This window comes from Cataglyphis hispanica, chromosome 13, assembly GCF_021464435.1.
Source record: "Cataglyphis hispanica isolate Lineage 1 chromosome 13, ULB_Chis1_1.0, whole genome shotgun sequence".
Taxonomy (NCBI): Eukaryota; Metazoa; Arthropoda; class Insecta; order Hymenoptera; family Formicidae; genus Cataglyphis; species Cataglyphis hispanica.
In genome coordinates, this window is record NC_065966.1 from 5,758,993 (window position 1) to 5,780,422 (window position 21,430).

A 21,430-nucleotide genomic window follows, 5' to 3' on the forward strand; every position below is an offset into this window, starting at 1 on the left:
ATCAGTGATTATGTAAGAGCGATTTAAAAAATGAATTTTCCTTCTCTTTCCATTTTTTTTTTTTTTTTTGTTATTTTGTAATCGCAGACAAAAATAGATAAAATCAATATTTTCAATTTTCTAATGTATCAGTTATTTAATATTATATTAATATTGCTTATGAAAATTTATAATATATATATATATATATATATATATATATATATATATATTCATCCATTTATAAAATTTATTAAGAGATAAAAATTTTTTATTTTAATTTCAAATATTCCGAATTATTATCAGAGAGAAAAAAATCTTTTTTTGTTTTATTTTCTTCGCTGCAGCTCAAAGTAGCTATTACACGTCGATTCGATTAAATCTCGAAACGTGATATTTCCACTTATCTATAAAATGTGTAAAAAGAATTTATGTCACAGTTTCGGGGTTAAAATAACTATCTTTTCCCTTTCTGTTTTCTGCCGCGCTGCGAGAATTATTTTTATCAAAGTGACGTCTACGCGACGAAATCTGAGAATTATGGCGATTACGTGACCCCAATTGCCGAGAAATCAATACGCCGGTTATTCCGGAATAAACGTATACATTCTTTCGCCATTTTTCGCGATGATATCCGTTGTACCGGGTAATACCGGGTTATTACTACGGTGTGTCGTCGGTTTTGTTGGCGATTTCGCTAAAAGCCCTTTATAGCGCACATGGAGATTGCAAGGAGATCAGGATCCCGGAAAACGTCATCAGCCACCGAGCTGCAGCCTCATGCATATTCCAAACTGCACTCGTCCGTCAGCTTGGAGAGCTCACTTTTTGGCACCGTTGTATTCCGACTGCCAACAGTAACTTGGCGTCACGTGATTGCGCTCTGTGTATGCAGTCTATCGCATGCTCGCTGCTTAAGGGAACGGAAACGCCATTCGGAAAGCTAAAGACGCCCTTTGCAAATGTGCAATTTCCATGTTGCAACTGTAGACAGACAATTTGACATTAAATATGAAATTGGAAAGTTGACAGCATATTTTCTCGACGCATTGCATCGACGCGAAAATTAATTTTCGCGTTATTAAAATAGAACCCCTTTCTCCTCCGGCCCCCCCCTTCTTCCCCCCTCGCCGCCCGCCCTCTCTAAGCTTCAAAATTTAGATTTGGTTCCATTTTAGATTGTTGAATTGAAGTTTCAGGATTCACATAACATCTACATGTGGCCTTTGTTATCTAACGGGTGTAAATTAAAAAAAAAAAAAAAATTAAAAATTAATATGAAGGATAATACATTTGATCAAGTAAACTTTATCACGATTGTCATAATAAAATTTATCATATTCATTTCAGATTATCAAGATCGTGCATAGGTACATCTGTTTAAAAATTCCATATCGCGAAATGTAATGTTTGAACAACAAGAATACAAATTCGTCGACCGTAACAAAAATTCCTTCCCTCCAATTCCTCGAAGTCAGATAGCTGAACAATTTGTGTTAAATTTAACAGATATCATCAAACGATGACGCACAAATATTTGTGTTAATTTAACATAATATGAATATAAATATAAAATAAACACAATATGGATATGTTGAATGGTGACGTGAATAATATATTAATAATTTTAGCATCAAATAAGTGCAAACCTCAAAATAATTTGAAATAAATTTTGTGCAAAAATTAACATTTTAATGATAAAATTAAACTGTTATTGACAGTTTGTAGTCACTGTCGCTTCTATTGTGATAATAAAAACATTTTTTCTTTTTTTTTTTTATAAATTTTGACAGATAAATCCTGTCATTAATAATGCAAAAAATATCTCGTATAAATATATTGTGTAAAATTAAAAATAGGCGTGTAGTGTTATTTTTACACTTTTTTTTTCAATTGTTCTAATAATTTAACACTTGAGTTCAATTAAGACGACAGCCATATGTCAAATTAACACACGAATGTGTTAAATATTTAAACACCGAAATTTTGACCGACATATTTTTTGACAAGAAAACAAGTCAACTGTACATTTTCTCTTTTATAGTTTCGGTCGTAAATTTTTGACCAAATGACATTCTTTAGAGCTGCGCCGGCCGTTTTTTTTTTTCGATACCTTGAAAAATGTCGTCCGCGGACAGCGAATTTACGGAAAACGCCGACGTCGTCGAAGAGGCCAAAAAATGGCTCGCTCCCTTTATGAGGGTGAAAGATGGGAATTTCGTCGCGGAGTGCGCGCTCTCCTCCCTGTGAGTGACATTTTGAATTAAGAGAGATCGCGCGAAAATGCATATTCGCCGGATAGAACATCAGATAATAATTATCAGCGTAAATCTCTTTATGTAAAATAATCGAGAATACTACCACTGATATAAGAATATGGCTTGCACGGCACAAACTCGTTCCCTTTATTTACGACATTAACGTTACATAAATGCAAAGTTACGAGAATCACAAAAATTCAACGCTTTAAACGTGATACAGTACGCTAGCGGTAATAAATCCCCCTCTTTATATCTCGCCGTATTGATCGTCATTACAGCCGTTTAAAATTCAAGCTATGCAGCGAAAACGTATAATAGAGTAATATATCATAAGCGGCGCAACGTTTTCACAAAAATATGAGAAACGCATATTATGCTGGTATCCTCTGGTATAGTGCAACGTAACACTATTACCCTGTGCCCTGTCACATGAGCCAGACTGCACCATCGAATTTGTAATACGATAGAGAGCAATTAATCGTTCGATTATGCAATAGATTGTTTTTCAATTAGAAAGTTATTGATTCAAATCGCTTCTATTAGCGAAAGTATGTTGCTTTTGCTTCTGTATAATAATGAATTATTATGCGATTATCTCATGGTGAATAATAATATTATATATTATATATAATCAGTTATTATACAGGGTGTCCTAGACCACCCGTACTCCTTTTCTTTCAAAAAATAAGCATTTTAGAGAAAAATATTTTCAACAAAAATTGTATGGTTTTGAGGGGAACATAAGATGGTGTCATTGGTTTGACCTTGGATGGCATCGTTAAGGTCAAGTCAAGGACATCTTTAATTTCTTAAATGGAATACTCTATTTTTTTATTGCATATACTTATAGCTTATGTCGAGAGCTTTCCAAAACACTATAAAGTATTTTTTCATTAAGAATTTTTTGAGTTATTTTGTATCTTAATCTGACATATTTTAGTACAAAATATAAAGAATAAGATGAATCAAATGGTGTACAGAAAATAATTATTTTAAAAAAAAAGTGCAATTATTTGCAATATATTTTTTTATAACAATTATTTATTTTTTCTTTACACCATTTGATTCATCTTAATATTCTTTACATAAAAGTATTACGATACAATTATCAAACACTAAATAATTTTTGAGATATTTTATATTTTATACTAAAATATGTCAGTTTAAGATACAAAATAACTCAAAAAATTCTTAATGAAAAAATACTTTATTATAGTGTTTTGGAAAACTCTCGATATAAGCTATAAGAATACGCAATAAAAAATTGGAGATTTCATTTAAGAAATTAAAGGTGCCCTTGACTTGACCTTAACGATGCCATCCAAGGTCAAACCAATGACACCATCTTATGTTCCCCTCAAAACCATACAATTTTTGTTGAAAACGTTTTTCTCTAAAATGCTTAGTATATAGTTAGTTAAAACTATATACGATGATTTATTTTCAATTAATAATGCAATGTCTATCATTCCCATGTGATATATGAAAAATAGCGAAAGCTGTTAGAAATTGCACAAAATTTATCATTTGTCATTTGCAAAAAGATTATTATATATAATGCCAGTCATAAACAAAATTAAATAAAAAATAAATAAAAAAATTAAATAAAAATTAAATAAAAATTAAATAAAAAGATATAATAAATATATGATTAGATGCGAATATTGAAAGATATCGGAAATATCACAACATATTACATGGCTTAAACAATTATATGCGTAACATTTGCTTGTAATTTAGTGGAGCTTGGCTCGAGACTTGCTGGGGAATTGCATTCCTATATACGGCGAGAAAGATGGACTTTACGCCATTCACGTTCTCGGCTTTCGCTCCGGCATAATTTGCGAGAGACGACAGGCACCACGCTGTGACGTATACGGCCGCTCGGAATCGTCCAAACTTTTGCATAGTTAACCGTAAATACGTGCAACTTGCCTCGCAAAGATCGCCCGGATAGCCCCTTATCCTCGTCACGTTTCGCGCGTAGATTTCACGCTCTCGCGACGTCACGTCTCGCGCGCCGAAAAATCGCCGGGAACGTTAACCGCGTTTCCTCGCCCCGAAATCCGTTTGACCCGGATTCCGGAATCCGCACATAAAGCAAAGTTTATCCCGTACGTCCGTTCGTAGATAAAAGTGACGGGTGAAAGCGCGCCGGAAAATTCACCGCGTAATCACGCGCGAAGAAGCGCAATGCGTGTCGCTGTCACGATGACAGAAAAATAGATTGCGCGCATGCGAAATGTCAAAATTGTTGCGCTTGAGAATTTTTAATCTCGTTCCCTTAGCTACGTCGTGCTCTTAAGCTTAGAAGGAGATATCGATTTAAAATTTTGACTTATGAGATATGAAACGTAATAATAATATAAAGGTTCCTTGATTCCTCTCTTGTTTGTTTTATTGCACACTTGGAATAGTTTTTATCATACTTTACCGATAAGTAGAATATTTTATAAGTGATAAAATTAAAGATATAAAAAAATCGGTTTTTTTTCTAATAGAAAAAAAACATATTTTGCAATTTTTCATTATTTTTTAAAATATAATATTATTTTTCTTTATATTTTTTTTTATTAACAGAATAAAAAATAAAGTTTTTATATTTTTAATTTATTTTTTTCGAAAGTGATTTTAATGGCACTTTTAAAATTCATTTTTAAAAATTACAAACAGTTTTTATATTTACACTATATACAATTTATTCAAGTTTAATTCTTATTTGTTTCTGAAAAATTTATCTAATTAAAAATAGTAATTACATAACTATATAGCCAATTAAAATGCTCCATTTAAAATAATAATTTAATTCAAATCTATTATCTAAAAATGTAAACCTAAAACGTCAAAAATAATGAAAAATCAATTTGCGGTAATCAAAATATAAATATATTAAATATCTAAAAAAAAGACAAAATTTTGAAAAAAAAAACAAGGCTTGTTATATTTTTCTATTTACACCTCTAGATGAAATAAACCAAAATCGTCACAACAAATGACAATAAAACATTCACAAGCATAACGCTAACTGCATAAAATTCTTTCCCTCTCAGATCCTCTGAAAATTTTTCCAACAATTCTGTTTTAAGTAAAGTTTTATAAAAGGATAATTATATTATCTCGCATTCTGAAAGCTCCTCTAAATTAACTGCGCGGTGTGTGCAAAAGAAAAGTCGACTTTATCGTCGAGAGGGATGCGGGTGGTGTGGCGGGACTGATGTGTCTTACGGCATTTTAGTGCAACAGATGTACGGATCGAACGGAGCAAGCGCCGGTCTACCAATGGGCATGACCACGCTGAAGGGCACAACCGGCACTCTGGGGCCCCTGGGGAATTACGGCTCGGGGATTGCGCCCGGAGTAATGGGGGCCACGACCCTGCCACGGCCGGGAAACTGGCTGCGCCCTGCGGGCCTCAGGCTCGGGCACAGCGCGGCCCGGGTCCGCCTCTACTGCCAGGCAAAGTGAGGAGCCATGGTTCCGACAGGTGAGATATTTTTTTCGGATATATTTTTCTTTTCTTTTTTTTCTAATAAAAAATCCAGTGTTGTTTGCTCTTGTAATCTTTTGCGTCGGCGTAATATTTGGAACGAATACATTATTCTCTTTGATGTATAATAAAATTCTAGAGGGAAGGATAATTATATAGCTGTCAAAAGAATAGAAATGTCAAAAGTATGAATGTGAAAAAGAATAGAAATTGAGATATTATTAAATATGAAACTCTCGAAAAATATATTTCAGTCTTGGAAAACATTATAATTAAACTTGTAATATTTTATACTTTTATTAAATCAGAAAAAATCTTGATATATATATATATATATATATATATATATATATAGTTTTTTTTATTTTAAACATGTAATATAAAACATAAAGAGTTATATAATATTTCAAAATTTCCGACAATATTTGTCGACGAGAATTTGTAATAAAATGACTCTAACGTACTTATCATCGTGTAAGAAAGAGTAGGTCGTAACTTCTTTTACAGAGCCATAAAAAGGATCATCGATTCCGTCTGCTCCATGTTAGATATAGTCGCGGAGAAAAAATGGCGAACGCCATGAGGCGTTCGATCACGGTCGTAGGCTGTTTTTATAACCTAGCCTAAATTAGGATCGAAAGAAATCAAAGAAGGCGAGCGCTTTTTCTTGCAAACACGATCATCAACCAATCGAGAATGAATCGAATCAGCATACAATTATTTGACTTAGGATGAGGGAAAAATAATTTTACTTCATTTTTTTTTCTGAAATTTTTCAATCACCTTATAATGAGTTACATGGAAAGGTGCGCACTGTTTAATCGTTATCTCTGTGTGTTTGAATACGCTATTAATAGAAACATATCTTTCTTTTATCTTTCAGTGACATCTCCTCCAGCCAGAAAGATGAGTGGTTTGTGTAGGTGAGTTAAAAATTGCATCCGGCAATAACAGCGCGATTCTGTCATTGCCTCCGTTCTCTTTGAAACGTAAGCGTAACTTGTGCTCTCGAAACTTTGAAAATTTCAATTACAAAGAGTGTGGCCATTACCATTGTCCCGACAACGTCATCCGCCTCGGGCTCAACATTTTATTTTATTCCAATATCAAAGACACTTCGCTTTTCAAAGCGCAATTACAAAGCAATTAAGCTTGTAATGTCAACGTTTAAATATAATATTTGCGGTGTGTGTGTGTGTGTGTGTGTGTGTGGCTTCGAGCGATGCATTGTTGCTTATTTAGCTTTACTTTATTATGCATTATGCCGCTTCGCGGCTACTCTGAATAATTCCATTTTACGTCATTATTACAGCGTGACAATTGCTTCGCTTGTTTATGAAAAATTGAACTATAATGGAAATGAAAATCATCTCGTTATAGATGCATAGATAGTTGTAAGAGAACTAAAGTCTTTGCGAATCTTTAATAAAGTAAATTCTGCAAATAGTCGGGTTAGGGCGAGATTTAAGTGAGAGATTTTTAAAAATTGTTTGAAAGTATTAACGTTAAATATTGCATGTATTACGACTATTTAAAAGCATAAAAGTTTAAAGTTACTATTCTGCTTTTATGCAAGAGTAATAATTATGAAATTTTAATATAGAGAAAATTTTAATATAGAGAAATTTAATTTAATTCCTAGAGCTGGAATGCTGCGAAATGAAATGCCTTGTATTTACATAAGAAAATAACTTTCATTCTACGTTCGCTTAATTTTTATCAATCGTCGCGAACAACATGCATACGCTCAAATATTGCAAGCGTTTAAATATTATCCGTTTCAATATTCCCTTTTGAAAGTGGGCAACATCAGGAGTGCTTATAAAAGACACCGTGATATCACGCCTTTACCGTTAAATTTAATTTTATGTTTCTGTGTGAATTCTGAAATGTAAATATCTTATGTAAATATATAACATTATTTCGTTAAAATTTTAAAATACGCAGCGAGAATAATGTAATTAGAATCAGTCGGTCAATTTTATCCTCTTTACACTTTTTATTTCTTTATTTCTGAATACACAGACAAAAACCTGGGACCGATTAACTTAAAATTAATTTTGAACTTTCACTGACGTCAACAAAATCAAGTCTATTCAAAGCTTAGAAAAGAATTCACGATTTTTCAAATAATTTGTTAATTCTAGGTAAAATTAAAAAACTTTTAGATAGCATTTTTTAAAATTAGTTTTTTTTTTTTTAAGTGCATTTTCTAATTCTTTTCACTCATAAAAAGGAAAGAAAAAATAAATCATTTAAATTTTAGATATTAAATTTAAAAATGTACTGAAAAGAACTGAATGACTTTTGTATGATAAGTATTTTTCATGTTTGCATATTTCCATTTTCTATCATTAATTGTAATCATCAAGAATTATAATATAAAATGTGTACTCAAAAATTGTACATGTTTTGCTATGACAATGAACATATAATCAAAGAAAAAAAGATACATATTTATAACATATTTATAAAATATATAATTCACAATCATTGGCCAATCAATTTGTCGATACTTGCAATTTGCGAACAAAATGAACAAAGAGAGTATTTTTGAAAAAAATTTCCTGAATTCAAATGAAACTTCATGAGAATTTCCTGTATTTTCAAGGCAAAAACGAAATTCCTAAGAATTTCGGATTTTCTAGGTTTTTTTTCAGATAGTAGACACCCTGTATTATTTATGTCATTCATTTATTTCTCAAAACATTATATATAATGCTTTTAATGATCTGAATGATTGTGGAAAACTTTATATTGTTTACTGTATTAATTATTTCTTAATTTTTCTTAATATAAATATTTTTATTTATTAAATAAAATTTTTTATGTTTGTATAACACAATGATTTTTTTTTCAATTAATTTACACACAAATATATATATTTTAGATTTTCTTTTTAAATCAATAATCTTGACAAGACCAATAATCTTCGAATTAAATTTCGAAATAAAGTTCGAATAAAATTCCATGAGAACTTGCTGATTTTTCAAAATCATGAAAACGAAATCCCTTTGAAAATTCTAGGTTTTCTGGGATTTTCCAGGGACATGCTGAAAATCAATGATAATAACAACTGATATTAATCGAATTTATTTTCGTGTGTTGACAGAGGCAGGCCTGGACCAGAGCCCGCAGGGTGAATCGGAGCGGTGGTGCCCTCACCGCCCTGGGATGGGGCGACGCCAGACGTCGAATCGTCGTCCTTTGCCGATATCGGTCGTGTGTTATCGGCGTACATCGATCCGCAAACAAACGCGATTCCCAACCACCTTCCCTTAAACGTCATCGAGCCGCATCGGAAGTACAAGAAGAACGGAAGATTTAAATACGAATTTTATTATGGAGAACAACTGTCTGAATCTTTCATCATCGTCTCGTGAAATTTTATATTTTTCCGAAAAAAAAATTTCCGCAATAGATAGAAAATGTTTTTCAATGCGACAGATTATGATCACAAAAAATAAATGTATGGAAATAAATAAAGGAAGGAAAATTGCGAGTCATGATTCGCAAATTTGCTTGCGTCGCTAATCGAGTTATTAACGAAACGACGTTCGGACGAGCGCTATTTCCGAAATTTCCTCGGGACGGTACATACAAATGTTTATAAGGGGAAGATCGGGATGGTGGCGTAATGCGAGATCCGAACACACGATCCGAGAGATCATTGGACAAAAATTAATTGCAAACAGCGTGAGTGTGCGTGAGTGTGCGAATGCGACAGGACCGGAGTCACAAATGCACGGATAGAGCAAAAACGTGAAAGAGGGAGAAAGAGAGAGAGAGACGGGATTCGACGGGATCTCGTGGTGCACGTGTGCGCAATGAGTTTTCGTTACGTAGCCTAGTCACGTAAGCTAGGTGTTTCTCGGTGTGTATTCTGTGAAGCAGTAGAGAGAGAAGAACGCCGTTTTAGTCGTACGAATCGCATATCCGTTGTTCACGGTAACGATTTTCGCGCGGGAACGTCTATTTACATATATATATATGTCAACTCGATTTTCTTACCGCAACCGATAACAGCACATTGCCGTTCATGAATTTAATTGAATACACAAATAAATGGATGCGAGACAGATTTAGTTGCTCTACTTATCTTTGTGTAAATTTTTCTCGCGAGAATAAAAAAGTATAATATAATATATAGTCATCGGCTATTTAATTGTCAAATTAATTATGTTGGAAAGTATATAAACAGATTTTTTAGAGAGAATTGTATTAAATTACACGCGCAATATTTTAATCATTTAATCAATAATTTTAATGAAATTCGTAAGATGTTAGCGATTTTTTTTTTTACCTTTCATGAATTCATTAAATATTCAAATAAATCGACGTAAAACAAATTTAGTTGCTTTAATTTGTATAAATTTTTTTCTCAAGAATAAAAAAATATAAGCCATCGACTATCTAATTGTCAAATCAATTATGTTGAAAAACAAACGGATTTTTTAGAGAGAATTGTATTAAATTACACGCGCAATATTTCAGCAAATAATTTAAATGCAATACGTAAAATGTCATCCACTGATTTTCGTCTAAAAAAAATTCAATGCTGCAAGATATGCATGATTAAAAATACATATATAGTTACCGAAATGTTGCATGGAAAATCGTTACCGTGAAATCATTATGTACATGCGCGCGAGTATCTGAGGCAAAAGCATGCTTGAGATGCGTTAGTGCGTGCGCATTGGCCGACAGAATTGTAAGAAGAAATTGCAATCCGTTTCATTGGAACTTGTTTGCGAGGAGAACTCATTCTTCTCATCTTTTTTTTTTATCTGTCATAACATAGCCAACTTACCGTTTAAATCCTCAGTAAATACAATTGTTGGATACATCTTTTTAAGTTTCTCTAAATATAAAAAAAAAAAAAAAATTAACTATCGATAAAATATATCAATTTTAACAAAACTGCTTTTGAAGAACATTCTACATAAATATTATTCTCCTCGAGTCACTGTCCTACTTAATTCAATGGAACATCTTGCGAGGCGTCCTATGTTAGACAGCATTCTGGCGTTGCATTCGCGCCGAGAATTTCTTTATAGACATCATAAACCGAGAGATTCTATCCTCTTACGGTGCTTCGTGCGGCTTTTTACGAGGACAATTATTTTCTTTCCCCGTTTCTGCGTCGGCAAAGCGCGAGCACAAAGCGAACGGATACTTCGCGGGCGTGTACTTGTAATATATTTGTATCTACCATTAGCCGTTCAGCTTTGTGCCGTCTCCATAGATTACGAATGCAAAAAGGGAAGAGCATATACATATTGTAGAAGTTATAACGGCGAGAGCGCGGAGTGAAGGAGGAAGAGAGAAAGAGAATTTATCATTATATAATATATATTATATATATGAGAAGTTTTAGTTTCTCGCGACTGTAGCGCAAAATTGACGTCACATTGAACGATGACGGAATAACCGATCGGTTTATCACGCTCGAACGTAAATAATAAGGTGACGTTCGAGACAACAATTGCGATTGTCAATAATGATCTCGAACTTGCACATTAAAATAGAACAGATAGTTTTGGTTGTGATCTTGAGGCATTCAATTAAGAAGCATCTGTAGGATGAAAAATTGAAAAATCGCAGCCCTCAGATTTAAAACACAAATTTATCATTTCCAAATCATTTCACACTTGGCAATGTTTATCACGAGCTTGATCACGACCAATGACATCTGCGCGAGAAGGAGAGAATTTTAATATAGCTCGCCCAGTATTTCGACAAACATATCCAGAACACCGTGTGGCCGATTTTACGCAAATGATGAGACATCGAAAATATCTTCGTTTTCATTGAATCGCCAAGTAGCCTTTGTATAGCTTCTGTGGATCGCGCGCAACGTAATATATTCGATCGACAACGCGCTATTCGATGCCGCCACGATTGAGACATTCACGGATCGAACCGATGCGATGGATTGTGAATCAGAAGAGTGCGATTGGTCAACGTTCCTCGTTACCAACATCATTCCGTAGATGCATTTTCCACATCCGTCCGCCCTTTTCAGCTCAAGCCAGCTATCGTTGATCGAAAATAATATTATTCATACATTAATATTGACCTTTATTATTCAACAATTTTAAAATTATTAATTCATCACACAATAACAAAGAGGATGCAACCAACAATGTCGTCATAAATTAAATTATTAAATAATAATGACAGATTAATCCCACATGCAAAATTTTTAATAAACTACAATGACACGTGTGTTGTGACAGTTGAGCTGAAATGAGTTGACGGAAATGTAGATTGTTTGAGGATAAAGAGTAGAAGAGTGTGCTTGTGTATGTATATGTGTGCTCATGCGGAGTTGATTTAAACTTGATCTAAGATAAAGAATATACGAATGAGATGATAGTGTATATGTGCAAGTGAAAAAAATCAGAGAGAGAGAGAGAGAGAGAAAATGATAAGAACGGAAAGGGATTTACACGATTATTTGTATTGAATATATTATTTTTCCGCGGTTTTTTTTTTAATGATACTTTTGTACAGATAGATGCTATTATCTGTATTTGAAATATAGACAGTAAAGTTTGATAAAATATCGATTGATTGTCAAATATTAATTTCTTGAGATCGTATGAATCCCTGCAAACGCGAATAGACGACATTCGCGGTCCTTTGTGGTTCAAACACCATGATTAGGATAAGCGAGTAGATAAAAAATTCCGATTGTCGGATTCGGACACACGGAAGCTAGCTAAACTGCCATGATCGGGGTCAGTGAAAGAGAAAATGGACGAGATATTAGCGGAATTAAAGTCTGGAGGAGAGCACGCTATAATCTTAATTCAACAGCTCGCGATAAGAGTTGTTAGATATTCATTCAATTATTAGCGACGATTAAAATCTCTAGAATAATTAAATATCTTTAGAAAATTTTCGTCCTTTTTTATCTTTTAATTTTTTCGATTTTAATTGAAAACCAATGGCAAATTTTTTTAACTCTTCCATTTAATTGCACGCGATATCAATGGAACTGTATTCTTGAATGAACAAAGACAACAGAAATTCTTAACACATGTGTCAGAAAAATTTGACGACGAATATTTTTTTGATAAATAATATTTCTTATATATGCGCCGATTAGTATAAATTATTATACTTTAATATAATCTCCGATAATATGCTGCGCAGGCTCTCTCGAAATATGTCTAAGAAATAAAAAGAATGGTCGGACTATTATCAAATAATCAAAATATCTAACATTCTTTGTCCAACAAACATATCTTTTTATTTCATGTAAAATGTTTTTTAACATATCTTTACATCAAATGAGGATATAATGATCCTGGGATTATCATGAAAAATTTCAACAAGTATGTAATTTCACATTGTCAATGCAACGACGAATGTCGATTCCAAACAATAATTTAACACTTGTATGCATATCAAATTAATACCATATCGTAGCGTGCGTATCTAAGCAATGCGTAAGTTCTGTTTGGATTGTCAATTTTAACTCATTCACTGTATATCATATCAAAACTTTTGAAACGATCCGTATAACTCAACGGATTAGTAAAGTTTGCACCGATTGGTTGAGAGGCGTTTATACCGTGTGTACTTTCAAACTCAATGTACGTATACCTGATAGAGGCAATTAAAGAGTTAAGCTAAAAGCGGAACAATTTTGGGAGTATCCAAACACATAATACTCATCTTCTAACAATTTAGAAAATATGAGAGGAGTCTAGTAGTGAAATTTCGCGTAAAAAAAAAATATAGGATAAAGTGACTATATATATTATATGTAATTTGTTACATTATGTCGTGCGATATTTCATGAAACATTTTGCGAAATAAAATAGATTCTTCTTTAATAAATATACATATTTCTATTAATGCAGGGTGGAAGAGCCTATACACACGATGTATAATGTAATGCAGATAGGAATATCGATATTAATTTTCAAATTTTTATATATATATATATATGCCATATTATAGATAACTAAAAATCATTTATAATCTTTCTCTTCTGTTTCCAATCGTGATAATTTCGAGAGCACCCTGCATTAGGAATTGTTCATATTAAGAAAAAAAAAAAAATTTATCGCATGTACCAAACGAGTTCTTCGTTTATTAGATCTCCAAGCTCGTTTTAGCGCAAAAATTTATTAATTAAAAATTCATAAATTGAGAATATAGAGTATGTCGCAGTGTGCGCTTGTATTTCTTGAAAGTTTAGAGAACTTAGATAAATCTATACAATATATAGGCAGATGTTGAAAAGACAGAGGAATTTACGAAGAAGCGTGTGGTGTGATTGTGCCCTTAGGAATTAGCGATAATAATAGCGATAATGCGAGGTAGGGAATAACGAGAAACAAGATGAAAATCTCTCACGCAAGATCGAGCAATGCATATTTATTTTTTTAATCAAGTTTCGCAGCGCTATTAATTATTTCAGGAATTTCAAAAGAAAGATTATATTACTTAGAATAATTAAGGAAAGTTGCAAAACACAAGGGAATTAAAATACATATAACATGCATATCAAATCTATTTATGATAAATGCGAGCGGGGAATTATAAATTATACATATTTTGTTAAAAATTATAGTTTTCTTATCGATCGGAGTAACTTTACTAAATGTAATTATCCAAGGAAACACGCGCGTGTGAAATGACGATAAAGGCGGTTTCTATCAATCGCAATCTGATAAAGAAGCAACCTGTCCCACTCTAAAAGCCAGTTTTACACGATGTACCTCTATTTCGATATTACATTAAAAATTGAAAAAAATATCATTATTACCCGACAATAGATAACATTTAACATAAGTTGAATTATTTTGAATCATAAGTTAATTAATAATTAATTAATAAAAATATGACTTTATATTACATTTCTCTCTCCTAACATTTTTTTTTATAAAAAAAGTTCAATGTATGCATTGCCAGATCCTTTGGAGAAATGAGATGACTCGATTTCACTCTTCAATAAAATCATTCGAATGTTGAATATTTGAGACAGAGAAGGATGGAGCTGGGCGCGATGAAATCATGCGTGATAGAATCTGCATGATCCAAAAGTTAATGATGAGTAGTTAGTTACGAAGGGAGTATTTTCACGAGCGCGGTAAAACGTTTATGTCCTAAGGCGAGAAAAATGTAAGCCGACAATAATATAAAACACTTTAGACAGGATTTATCTCAGTGAACGCCCGCAAGGTAATCGAGCCAGCTCGTAACGAGCAGAGTTCAGCATCATTATGGTCATTACGATCGCCATTGTGAGAACATGGAAATACTCCCATCAAAAGAGTCTTCAACATAGCACCCTTTGCTATTAAGGGCTTGTCAATCTTCAATCAATTTCGACTCTCTTGTTTGACTCTTCTATTCACAAGCTTTATGTTAAACGTCACGAGGTCCGCGTAGATCCACCTTTCATTATTTTTATATTAAATAATTTTAGTCAATTAACTATAAATTAAATCAAGAGAGGGAATATTATCAGAAATATAAAAACGCACTATCGCAAATATTTCTTGAAATCGCGAATAATACGAAGAAAGTATGAAGAAATTTTTTAAAAACTTGATAAATGAATTTGGCTGAAGATAATTTTAATGCACCTTATCACTAAGCATTTTATTCGTTAATATACCTGACGTAAATTAAATTTAAACAATAATACAAACTAAAGAAATATAATTAAAATCTCAGCTCCGTTTGAGAGGGGCTGTTTTTGGACATAGTGTATCGTTCTTTATTCATTATAGTCGTGCACGTCATCGTATCTTCATCAACTGAGAACATCGACCATCATAGAGATCATCGTACATGTAATACGATATCATAGTGTTCGTATTTATAACCGGACGTTCCACTTTCGAAGTTGATCGAACGCTAGATTAATCGGCAAACAAGAAATTCCTTATTTATTAATAAAACCTCTTACCGTTAAATAACTCATCGGAATAATTTTTAATAGCGTGTAAATTTACTCGGATAAAAATTAATAAAATTCCATATAATATATAAGTTATATATTTAATAATGTGGCTCTTAGAAGATTTGTGATATTTTAATGATATTTAGCTGTAAAAGTATATTACATGTTAGATTGTTGGTTAAAATTTATTATTTTGCAGTAATTTTATTTTCGTAAGAAAATATTTTAAATAAAAAAAATTTATTTATTTTATTTTTAATGCAAGGAAAAAAGAGATAGGATCAAAGCTTGCGTCCGCGACTTCGAAAGTATGGAGCACGACGTAACAATAAGTAATGGGAAACAATACAATAATTTTTCATACAGTTTTTACTTTTTACTACTATGATTACGTATCTGTATAATCTTATTCTTACCGTATACTGTATATTTAACTGCGACGCGTATCAAGCGATGTATTCTCCAACACGTATCAGTGTCGCAAAAATTGTGAAAAAAAAAATTCTACAGGATCCAGAGCAAATTTTACTTTAATGACAAGAATTATTCTATAAATATATAAATTCTTCTTAAAGATTCACGACTTCGCGCAATCACGGATTTAGGGAGAAATTCATTCAATCAGGAAACGAGAACCGGAAGATGCATATTTAAAGATCCGAAATATATAAAATACGGGAATTCATGGTGAAGAAAGATTCTTAGAATTGCAAAAAAAAAAAAAAAAAAAGGGAAAATTCAAATATTTAAAGATTGAAAAATCAAACGAATTTTCCTATTAAATCGATCTATTAAATATATTCCAGCGTAAACATAAAAGCATACGACTTGTATATAGCTATCAAACAGTTTTTAATTAATTACATTAATTTTATTAAAATAAATAATAATAAATTTATTATTTGTAATAAATAATTTTAATAAAATAAATTTATTACAAATTTTATATTATCTTTTTAATTAAATAAATTTATTTTAATAAAAATTATTTTTAATAAAATAATCCTTCAGTGTCAGAGCCCTGTAGGATCCAATTTTTGCGGCAATCTGTATACGCCGTTATATATTACGCTCTATAGTTTGTATCTCTAGCAGTTGCCGAGGATTCGACTCGATTATATTGTAATATTAGCACGAAATAAATAAGCTCGCGTGTCTGCTGTACGTATGTTATGTGTGCCTCTACGTATGCAATTCAAGAGAGCGAGAGAGAGAGAGAGAGAGAGAGGAGAGAAGAACTCGCTTGTGTGTTTATCTCAAGAGCGATTCGCAATCGGCGAGTAAAACGAGAGAGAAATATTATTTCCTGATATTATGAAGAAACGGCGATAAGCTTTGCGCGGATTTTACGAGAGTCTCACGAGCTCTCGAATTACAGACGTGAACAAAGAGAATATCGATAGCGATTTGCCACTCTGCATCGCGTGTTACACGCTTTCAATGTAAACCTTGGGGTAAGCTAGATTTCGATACAGAAAGGAGCGTACAAAAAAAAAAAAAAACAAAAAATGAATAATCAAGCTACGATCACTGCGCGTTCCAAATATCATACGCGTGAAACTGTAATTAAAAATGATAAAGTACAAACCTGACAGATATTGAATTTTTATTTTATTATATTCTTTAACGTATATTGTATATTTTCTTTTTTGTTCAATAAATTTTTATTTCATTCCTCGCAATTTTTAATTATCTTTTCTCCGAGCACACACAATCGATCTCGATTTTACTTCGTGAGTCGCGATTAATTTTTTCCAATTATTAACCAATTATATAAATGTTTTATATGAAAATTATTTTTTAACTTTTTTAAATTATTTTTCAAATTTCTAAATGTGTAAAAGTTATTTTTTAATTTTTTAAATTATTTTTTAAATTTCTAAATATGTAAAAATTATTTTTTAAGTCTGTGCAACATAAATAAATATACGAGAGCTTGTCGGAGGACGCGCGCAGGATCGTAACAGGCGCGTGATATCGTAAAGATTATTTATTAAACGATATCGTAAAGATTGCCTAAAAAACTTTCCAATTACACGAAGCGATATCGCGTATCATACAAGCGCTCTTACAGCTCGCTGTTTATTAAAGGAGAGTCCGATGAAAAGTACCGGAAAAGAAGTTAGCGCAAAGAGTCGACTGACTGATGTCTAATATAGGTAGGCGCGTAACATTATTTAATCCTCGTATCGATACCTGATATCGCGTATATCACTTGTGTGATAGACATGAGAAAGAGGAAAAAGAACGTAGACTGCCCAAGAGCCGAAGGACTCCAGTCACAAAACTCACACACATCGTATACATACTTTCATACGGTTTTTAACGTCCGTCAGATTACATATTTTACCAATCGATTTTGCAATTACACGTCGTTCAAGTAAAACAAAATACTCGATTACACACTCGACTGTCCGCTTTTCAGCTGGACGGATCGACATTGCCAATTTTTCAGACTTCGTCCGAGGACTCAAGTGCTTATCTGCGATTTTCCATTTTTCTGGTTCTCCAACGCTGAATTTTCATAATAATTTTATCAATTTAATTTTAATTTTTATAATTAAAATTTTAAAAAAATGTTTTAATTAAAAAAAAAATATTTTTCTAATTTGAAATTTAATGCAAAAATTAAATTTAATATTCTTCGAACACATATAAATGTCACTCAATGAAAATTCCATCTCAAAATTCATTAAAATTATTAATTCATGCAAATATTTTATTATAAAAAATTATAAAAAAATTGGAAGTAAAATAAGTAAGAGGCAAAATTAATTTCAAGTTTCCTAGTTTAGCGAAAATTTTTTTAAAGCATGCTGTTATGTATATGGAGAACACGTGGAACGTGGAATTTTGCGTGAGAGAGAGAGAGAGAGAGAGAAAGAGGAAACACACTAATACATATATTAACTTCTGCGACGAAGCAATAGATGAATCGCTCGAGAATCACGTGATGGCGAGACGCATCCTGGCAGGTGGACTTGATAGCGATAGCGAACTATTGTATAACGATTAGCGATAGCGCGAGCGCCGATATGCGCCCTCGATCAATCGAGCGGTGAAAAAAAAATGGCAAATGAGCGAACAACTTCGAGTACCGCTTGGTATAAAATAATTCAGCGCTTAACAAGCCGAAAGAGAGGAACACTCTAATTATATCTCCGTAAAAATATCCTATAATATATTCAAAACAAAAAAAAAAAAAAGATAACCAAAGCATTGTAACCTTCTAGAGGCAAGGAAGAAATAGAGAAGTACCTAATCTTGTATAATTTAGTTCGACCACTGATTTGTCCGTGTGTGTTCGTTATTGAAATATGTTTCTTTAGTAAAAAAAATTTGAAAAATTTACTCGTTCACGCTTGTGATTTTTATCTATTCAATGTTTCTTCCCCTCGTTCCTTTCTCTTATCATTATATAAAAATAAATGGCAAGTTGCATCACATTTTTTACTATTTAAATAAATATTATTATTAAACATGTGTATATATTAATTTTATGTTATATTTATTTTCTTTTCTTTAAATATGTTAATTATTTAAATATATTAATTCACAATATATCTAATACATACATATGTGTATATCACATATCTTTCTCTAGTCAATTATATTTTTTGATTTATCACTATAAAATTAAACAATATTGTTAAAAAAAAGGAAAAGGAAAATCTCAGACTTTTTCAGACTTACTTTTTATTTTGACGAGTACGATGCAACAAAATCATTATCAAATAAATAATTAATCGTGCAAATGCATCATTTTTTCACTCACCAATTGCTGCTGTGCTGGATTCTTACATTTTTTCCTCTACTGTGCTGGATCACTGTCTCTTTTTTACAGCTGTACTGCGTTGTCTCCAACTGATTCTAAAAATATAATAAATTACAATTATTTATTGTTTTATCAAACAGTATTTTTATTTATTAATGTATAAAATTAATAAAATAATTTAGTTCATTCCCCCAATTAATCTCATTTCTACCCTTCATTCTCTCAAAACGTGTTGAAAAGAAACGATTTAAAAAGGGAGGACAATATTTAATAACATTAATTTCTTTAATACAAAAATATTATTTAATAAAAAATTAAGAACTGGAATATATATATATATATATATATATATATATATATATCTTATTTATCACATAAAATATTTTTTATCAATATATTAAATATTGCATTTTAGAAATTTCACCAAACAAATGTCAAAGTAGTTCCCTGGGAACAATAAGATCGATTTTTAACTTGATTACAAGATTGATTTTTCGAGCGCGAGCAAATCTCAAATTTGATCGCTTTCCGAAAATCAGGATAACTGACTTCGTAGAATGTCTCGCTCCAATAGCTCCATCTCGCTCGCTCCTGTCTCCTCTCGTCTAGCTCCAGCTCAGGCGGACTCGCTGGCAAGATTTACGGGACAATTCCAAGAAGTAACCGAATCCGCGCTCGCTGTGCAGATAACATACATCTCGAATTGAGAAAGTGAGTTTGTTGATGTTTGGTTGTTGTGTATATTGTTTTATATATGCGTGTATATGTTTGAACATATTTATCTCTTTTTCTTAATTTCTTTTCTTTACATCTAATTCTTTTTTTATCAGAAGTTGAAGGCAACTTATATATATATATATATATATATATATATATATATATGTATATATATATATGTATATATTACAAGTTCGTGAGAAAAAAATAGACGTTGTCAAATATCGCTATCCTTTTCTAAGGCAGAGTTTCTACAGTGGAGATATAGAAATAGTGTATGTCCATTGCCAAATAATACGCTATGACTGATATGGTAATATATTATTAACAATATTGTTATTATTAATATAATAATAATATTGGTACAATAATAAGGATACTTACACATGATACGATCGCCTCTGATACTCTTCTAAGGTTGCGTTCCAAACTTCACAGCCAGTGCTGGAAATCTTTATACATTATAGATTTCTAGTAATGACAGTGATTTTTAGAACGCTGCCAACGTCATGTGTTAAAAAAGATTTCTGATTACGTACGTTAAATTAAAATTGACGAATAGAAAAATATCACAATAAATACGTTATTAATCACATCGTAATTTACTATCAATTTCAGAATTTTGTTTGTATTTATATCGATTTAATATATAACCTTAAATTTTTGAAAATTCGGATTTATTGAAAATATTGCAAGAGAGAGAAATGTTTTTGATAAAGTATAGTATATATGTATACAGAGTGACAAAGTTTTATGCACACCTATCATATAAATTGTATAATTATTTTATAATTATTTATAATTAAAGTTTAAGATAGTAAATATTATATCTATGAATTATATTTTAAAAACTTCATATATTATGCATCAAAAACAAATTTCCAAGAGAGAATACATGTGTAAAGAAGATACAAGATTAAATAAATTATTAAATATTATAAACATTACAGGTTAGATTAAATGAAAACATGACGTAAAGAATATATATATTAAAGAAACAAGAAAAAAGAAATTTTTCATATTTTTCAAAATTCTAGAGACCTAGAGAGTCAACGATACAACGTACATAAAACACTCGAAATCTTTCAAACAAATAAAAACCATATAAAAGCAGTTTATGGTCTGAAATTGCTCTGTGCGAGAAGCTCTTTCTCTAAAAAAAAAAAAGGTATCCTGGGACGCGCAGAAAAATGTTTCGGGCTTATTCTAGGGAAAGCACCGGCGACGAGAAAGTTCCGTCTCGCGTGTAGTGTTTTTATCTACCTAGCTACCTACACAACGTC

At 31.7% G+C, this 21,430-nt stretch overlaps 1 protein-coding gene and 2 long non-coding RNA genes across 3 annotated transcripts in view; 2 read left to right on the forward strand and 1 right to left on the reverse strand.

Annotated features, from left to right (window-relative positions):
* LOC126854223 (hepatic triacylglycerol lipase-like) overlaps window positions 1–5,565 on the forward strand; it is a 212,463-nt gene extending 206,898 nt beyond the window's left edge. Inside the window, exon 7 of the transcript XR_007688081.1 lies at window positions 5,476–5,565. The gene's annotated coding sequence lies outside the window, so the exon portion shown is untranslated. The remainder of the gene's footprint in view (window positions 1–5,475) is intronic.
* On the reverse strand, window positions 579–20,548 carry LOC126854293 (uncharacterized). Its single transcript, XR_007688088.1, has 4 exons — window positions 20,532–20,548; window positions 19,980–20,108; window positions 19,431–19,525; window positions 579–963 (listed from the first exon to the last, which is right to left on the reverse strand). It is a non-coding gene; the product is annotated as an uncharacterized LOC126854293 (long non-coding RNA).
* Window positions 6,663–10,076, forward strand: LOC126854292 (uncharacterized). The gene is made up of 2 exons (XR_007688087.1): window positions 6,663–6,716; window positions 8,840–10,076. It is a non-coding gene; the product is annotated as an uncharacterized LOC126854292 (long non-coding RNA).
* Window positions 20,549–21,430: the final 882 nt, after the last annotated feature.